This window comes from Schistocerca serialis, chromosome 4 (genome assembly GCF_023864345.2).
Source record: "Schistocerca serialis cubense isolate TAMUIC-IGC-003099 chromosome 4, iqSchSeri2.2, whole genome shotgun sequence".
In the NCBI taxonomy this organism is placed as follows: Eukaryota; Metazoa; Arthropoda; class Insecta; order Orthoptera; family Acrididae; genus Schistocerca; species Schistocerca serialis.
The window spans coordinates 434150994-434158280 of NC_064641.1; the positions used below are offsets into that span (position 1 = coordinate 434150994).

The following is a 7287-nucleotide window of genomic DNA, read 5'->3' on the forward strand; positions in this document are numbered from 1 at the left end:
TTTATGTGCATCATCTTACACCATTTTACATTGTCGAACGCAGATCCTATGAAAGCATCTTGATTTTTCCTTAGACTTGCTTACATCATCAATCGCAACGTCAGAATTGTCTCTATGTCGCCTTTATCTTTCCTAAAGCGAAACTGATCGTCATCACAATTTTCTTTACCATTCTTCTGTATATTATTCTTGTAAGTAACTTTGATGCATGTGATGTTTACCAGATTGTGCGATAATTCTCGCACTTGTCAGCTCTTGCACTCTTCGGAACTATGTAGATCGTATTTTTTCGAAATTCGGATGGTACGTCCCCAGACTCATACACACCAATGTGAATAATGGTTTTCTTGGCGCTTCCCCAATGATTTTAGAAATTCTGATGGAGTGTCATCTATCCCTTTTGCCCTATTTGATCTTAAGTCCCACAGAGGCCTCTTAAATTCTGATCCTAATACTGGATCACCTCTTTTAAGTCCACTCCTGTTTATTCTTCAATCACATCAGAAAAATCTTTCCCCTCACAGAAGCCTTCAATGTACTCTTTCAACATATCCGCTCTCTCCTCTGCATTTAACAATGGAATTTCCGTTGCACTCTTAATGTTACCCCTTTTCTAAGGTTGTGTTGACTTACGGATATGCCGAGTCAGTCCATCCGACAATCAATTCCTTTTCGATTTCTTCACATTTTTCATGCAGCCATTTCGTCTTACCTTCTCAGCCCTTCTAGTTTATTTCAGTCTTCAGCGACCTATATTTCTATATTCCTGAATTTCCATTAACATTTTTTTACTTCCTTCTTTCATCGATCAGCTGAAGTTTTTCTTCCTTTATCCATGGGTTCTACGCAGTTATCTTCTTTGTACCTATGTTTTTATTTCCAACTTGTGTGTTTGCCCTTTTTAGAGATGTCCATTTCTCTTCAACTGACTGCTTACTGAGCTGTTCATCATTACTGTATCTACAACCTTACATAACTTCAAGGGTGTCTCTTGGCGCTTCTGTAGCCCACTTCTTTGCTTTTTGATTCTTCCTCACTCTTCTCTTAAACTTCAATCTACTCTTCATCACTACTACATTGTGATCTGGGTCTATATCTACTCCTGGGTATGCCTTACAATCCAGTAACTGATTTCGGGATGTGTGCCGGACCATGATGTAATCTAATTGAAATCTTCCCGTATCATCCGGCCTTTTCCAAGAATAGCTGCTCCTCTTTTGTAATCGCTATTACTAGCCGAAATTTATTACAGATCTCAATTAATCTTTCTCCTCTCTCATTCCTGGTCCCAAACGCATATTCCCTTGCATCTTTTTCGTCGATTTCTTCCCCTACAACTGTATTCCAGTCCCCCATGACTATTAGATATTTATCTCCCTTTATGTACTGTATTACGCTTTCAGTATTTTCATATACTTTCGCTATCTCTTCGGCTTGCGACGTCCGCATGCATACCTGGGCTATTGTTGATGGTGTTGGTTTGCTGTCGATGAAAAAAACAAGCTTATCCGTGAACTGTCCACAGTAACACACACTCTCTGCCCTATCTTCCCATTCATAACGGATCCTAATCCAATTATACCGTTTCCGGCTGTTGTTCATTTTACCCTATACTCATCCGACCAGAAATCCTTGTTTTCTTACCATTTCACTTCACTCACCCATACTGTATCTGGATTGAGCCTTTGCATTTTCCTTTTCAGGTTTTCTAGGTTCCCTAGCACTTTCAAGGCTCTGATATTCCACGCCCCGACTCGTAGATCGTTATCCTTTCCGTGGTTATTCATTCTTTTTCTCATGGTGACCTCCCCCTTGGTAGTCCCCTTCCGGAAATCCGAATGGAGGACTATTCCGGAATCTTTTGCCAATGGAGAGACTATGATGACACTTTTTCAATTACAGAGCACATACCCTGTGATACATGTTATGAGTCTTTAATGCTGTGGGTTCCATTGGCTTCTGTATCCTCATTCCATTGATCAATGCTGATTTTTCCGCCTTTAAGGGATGGTTTCCCACTCCAAGATCAAGAGAGTGCCCTGAACATCTGTCCGTTGCTCCGACCTCTTTGACAAGGCCGTTGGCAGAAGGTCGGTGACTTAGTGTGCCGGAAGACTACGGCCACCATTGTCGATTATTAATCAAAATTTAATTGGTGGCGGGTATCGAATCCGGGACCGATGACATTTTAATTACCAATCAACGACGTTACCTTCTGAATTTCAGAGAGTGTATTCCTGTCAACATTACCGGAAGCTTTCTCTGGGACTACAAGTCCCATAAACGTAAATTTACCTTTCCTTAACCTATCTTCACAGATAAGCAAGGAGGTAAGTATCAGATATAAATAATTAATATGTAATTTATTACTGTCCAGGATAACGTGATTTCATGGCCTATTTTAAGTTTCCAGATAATAGGCTGTAATTATGAAGATTAAATAAATTAATTAATAAATAAAAACCCCTAGACCACGCGTACGTCCCTACTTACCTCAGAAGATAGGTTAAGGAAAGGAGGATTTACGTCTACAGAACTTGTAGACCTAGAGAAGGCTTTTGACAATGTTGACTGGAATACAGTCTTTGAAATTCTGAAAGTAGCAGGGTTAAAATACACGGAGTGAAACGTAATTTTCAGCTTCTACTGAAACCATGCCGCAGCTATTGGAACTAAGGGGCGTGAGAGAAAAGAGTGAGACAGCGTTGGAGTCTATCCCCGATGTAACTGAACCGGTACACTGTGCAAGCAGTAAAGGAAACCTAAGAAAACTTTGATGAAGAATTTAAAGTTCAAGGAGAAAAAATAAGAACTTAGAAGTTTGATCATGACATTTCAGTTCTTACACGAACAGCAAATGTATAATTAAATCACAGGGAATTAGATTAGGAAACGACACGCCAAGAACAGAAGACGAGTTCTGCTATTTAGGCCGGAAAGTAATTCACGATGGCCGAAGTAGAAACGATATAAAACGCAGAATGGCAATGTCAGGAAAAGTGTTCCTGAAGAAAAAAATTTGTTAACACCGAATATAGATTTAAGGTATTAATCTGGAGTGTAGCCTTATATGGAAGTGAAGTGTGAACGATAAGCTTTCAGACAAAAATGGAAAAGAAGCTTTTGAAATATGGTGCTACGGAAGAATGCTGAATAGCAAACGGGTAGGTCACGTTAATTATTGAAAGATACTGAATAAAAGTGGTCAGGAAAGAAATTTGTCCCACAGCTTCAGTAAAAGAAGGTATTAGTGGGCGGGACACATCCAGAGACAATACGGTATCACAAGTTTCGTAGAGGAAGGATGTGTGTATGTGTGTATGGGGGGTGGGGCAGTTGTAAAAATTGTAGAGGGAGACCAAGGGATGGATGCATTAAGTAGTCTCAAAAGATTGTACGTTGTAGTTATTATTTGGAGATGGCTTGCATGAAGGAAGCATGGAGAACTGCATCAAGACAACAACAGCAATAACATAACCTCTTTTCCTTTTACTTCATTTTGTATGATCAAAGGATGGACGTCAGCTTATTGACCACATGTTTAGCTTGAGTTGACCTCTGCCTTATTTCTATTTTACTGGAATAATCCGAGATTACAACTTGCATGCAGGTTTTTACATGTATGATAGTGTCATGTTGCTTACATACTACAGAGGTGTTTTTTGTTTTAGATAAATTTATAGTTTGTCTAAGATTTCTTCATCATTACTCTATATCGCAATATTCTGCACCTAATGTAATTTGATCATCGGCGAACATAAAACACTGTAGGTAATCCCCATCACTGTCTAGATCCTTTCCTCCACAATCATTCATCGATTCTTTCTTTCAATCAGTTCTAGGTTACATTTTCGCTCTTCAGAGGGAGTGCTTGTATTTTGAGTATTCTCTGTCTCTTTGTTTTTGTTATTTTATATTTAAAAACTGTTTCTGCCTTTACCAGCAGATGGTCGAGGAAACATTCCGCTACTTTATACGCTGTTACATCCATCTATACACTGAAGCGTTAAAGAAACTGGTATAGGCATGCGTATTCAAATACAGAGACATGTGTTTAGGCAGAATACGGCGCTGCAGTCGGCAACGCCTATATAGGATAAAAAGTGTTTGGCGCAGTTGTTAGATCGATTACTGCTGCTTCAATGGCTGGTTATCAAGATTTAAGTGAGTTTGAACCTAATGTTATAGTCGGCGACGAGCGGTGGGACACAACATGTCTGATGTAGCGATGAAGTGGGGATTTTCCCATACGACCATTTCACCAGTGTATCATGAATAACAGGAATCCGGTAAAACATGAAATATCCAACACCGCTGCAGCCAGAGAAAGATCCTGCAAGAATGGGACCAACGACTACTGAAGGGGATCGTATAACATGATAGAACTACAACCCTTCCGAAAATTGCTGCAGACTTCGATTCTGGGTCATCAACAAGTGTCAGTGTGTGAACCATTCAATGAAATGTCATTGATATGGGCTTTCGGACCCGAAGGCCCACACATGTACCCTTGATGACAGCACGACGTAAAGCTTTACACTTGACGTGGACCCGTCAACACAGACATTTTTTATGTTGGTGAATGGAAACATGTCTGGTCGGACGAGTCACGTTTCAAATTGTATAGAGCAGATGGAAGTGTACTGGTATGGAGACAACTTCATGAATCCATCGACCCTGCATGTCAGCAAGTAATTGTTCAATCTGGCTCTGTAATGGTGTTGGGCGTGTGCAGTCGGAGTGATATGGAGCACCTGATACTCTGAACACCTGCATCCATTCAAATTAAAATTACACGTTAATACCTTCAGCTGCTGATGGGCGTTGATATATATCAGCGGGGACAAGTGAAAATGTGCGCCCCGACCGGGTCTCGAACCCGGGACCTCCCGCTTGCATAGCACACGCTCCATCCATCTGAGCTAACAAGGACACAGAGGATAGTGCGACTACAAGCAATATCTCGCTCACGCCTCCCGCGAGACCCACATTCTCACCTTATATGTCCACACACAGCATTCGTAGTGTCTCTACCCAACACACTCATTACTCGTGGACGACATTCTTACCAAGTTCCGTGAGAGTTCGGGTAATATGTGTGCATCCGCACAGAAGAAGAAGGTCATGGCCGGTATTGCCAGAACAAGTGAGTGTGTTGGGTAGTGACACTACGAACGTAGCGTGTGGACATATATGGTGAGAATGTGGGTCTCGAGGGAGGCGTTAGCGAGATAGAGCCTGCTGTCACACTATCCTCTGTGCCCTCGGTGGCTCAGATGGATGGAGCGTCTGCTCTGTAAGCAGGAGATCCCGGGTTCGAGTCCCGGCCGGGGCACACATTTTCACCTGTCCCCGTTGATATATATCAACGCCCGTTAGCAGCTGAAGGTATTAATATATAATTCTAATTTCGTTCTAGACGGCTGCAGGTCTATGCAATTCCTGCAGGACAATGCGACACTCCCACGTCCAGAAATGCTATGGAGTGGCTTCAGGAGCACTCTTCTGAGATTAAACACCAAACTCCCTAGACATGATCATTGTTGCGCTTATCTGGGATGCCTTGGGACGTACTGTTCAGAAGAGATCTCCACCCCCTCTTACTCTTACGGATTGATGGGCAGCCTCGCATAATTCATGCTGTCAGTTCCTCCAGCACTACTTCAGACATTAATCGAGTCCACGCCACGTCGTGTTGTGGAAGTTCTGCGTGCTCGCGGCAGCCCTACACTATGTTACGCAAGTGTACCAGTTTCTTTGGCTCTTCAGTGTAGAGGGGTACTATGTTACTGAACGCAGGAAATTGTATAGTTTGTAATCTTCGTATGTTTTTGCGAAGTCTATCTTGATTTTGCAATATTGAAAGCAACAAGCCATTCATTCAGCAAGGCAGATACAACTTTTATACAAACGGCGTGCTTCATACTCAGTACGTAGCTAGATACATTAATTCTTGTTTCATAGATCATGAGTACGACATTTCGTAATGATGTGGAATGTGTCACGCTAACATAAGTTTTCTTTACACAAAATAATTAATTTTTATTTTATTTTATTTATTTTTTAATTTTTGCAGTTACTTCTTCACATCTAAGAAATCATCTACCGAGTAGAAGGAGTTGTCATTCATAAATTCTTGTAATTGGCTTTTAAATGTTGGTTGGCTATCTGTCAGAGCAAAGATTTTTGTGGCAGCATAATTCACCTCTTTCTGTCCCATAGTGAGATTTAATCCACACTAGTGAAGATCATCTTTTCTTCTAGGGTTGTACCTATGCACTTCATTGTTCTTTTTTAATTGGCATGGGTTATTAATGACAAATTTTGTAAGTGAATATATGTACTGTGAGGGTACTGTGAATATCCCAGTTTCTTGGGTGGGCTCCAGCTATTAGTATGACTACACGCTTTTGTGTAATGAATACTTTCTCTCTCAATGACGAAATGCCCCAAAATATGTCATATGAAAGTGGTGAATGAAAATAGGCATAGTAGACTAATTTACTGATATGTTTATCACCAAAATGTGCAATAACCCTAATAGCATAAGTAGCTGAACCTAACCGTTTCATCAGATCATCGATGTGTTTCTTCCAATTCATTTTCTCATCAGGGCAGATACCCAGAAATTTTGAGCATTCTACTTATCAACAGACTTCTGTTCATAGTCTGTATTTATCAATGGTGCTATGCTGTTTACTGTGTTTCCTCAAAATTTAGTGATAGTGAATTTGCAGAGAACCAGTTAATAATTTACTGAAGGATATTATTTACAATTTCCTCAGCTGATTCTTGCTAGTTGGGTGTGATTACTGAACTTGTACCATCAGCAAAAAGAACTAGCTTTGCATCTTCATGAATATGGAGTGGCAATTCGTTAATATACAGGGTGTTACAAAAAGGTACGGCCAAACTTTCAGGAAACATTCCTCACACACAAAGAAAGAAAATATGTTATGTGGACATGTGTCCAGAAACGCTTACTTTCCATGTTAGAGCTCATTTTATTACTTCTCTTCAAATCACATTAATCATGGAATAGAAACACACAGCAACAGAACGTACCAGCGTGACTTCAAACAAATGTCCTCCGTTAGCGAGGATACATGTATCGACCCTCCGTCGCATGGAATCCCTGAAGCGCTGATGCAGCCCTGGAGAATGATGTATTGTATCACAGCGGTCCACAATACGAGCATGTAGAGTCTCTACATTTGGTACCGGGGTTGCGTAGACAAGAGCTTTCAAATGCCCCCATAAGTGAAAGTCAAGAGGGTTGAGGTCAGG

At 40.9% G+C, this 7287-nt stretch overlaps 1 non-coding gene across 1 annotated transcript; it reads left to right on the forward strand.

Annotated features, from left to right (window-relative positions):
• The first annotated feature begins 5260 nt into the window (after positions 1-5260).
• On the forward strand, positions 5261-5335 carry Trnat-ugu (transfer RNA threonine (anticodon UGU)). The gene has a single exon. It is a non-coding gene; the product is annotated as a tRNA-Thr (tRNA).
• The last annotated feature ends 1952 nt before the right edge of the window (positions 5336-7287 follow it).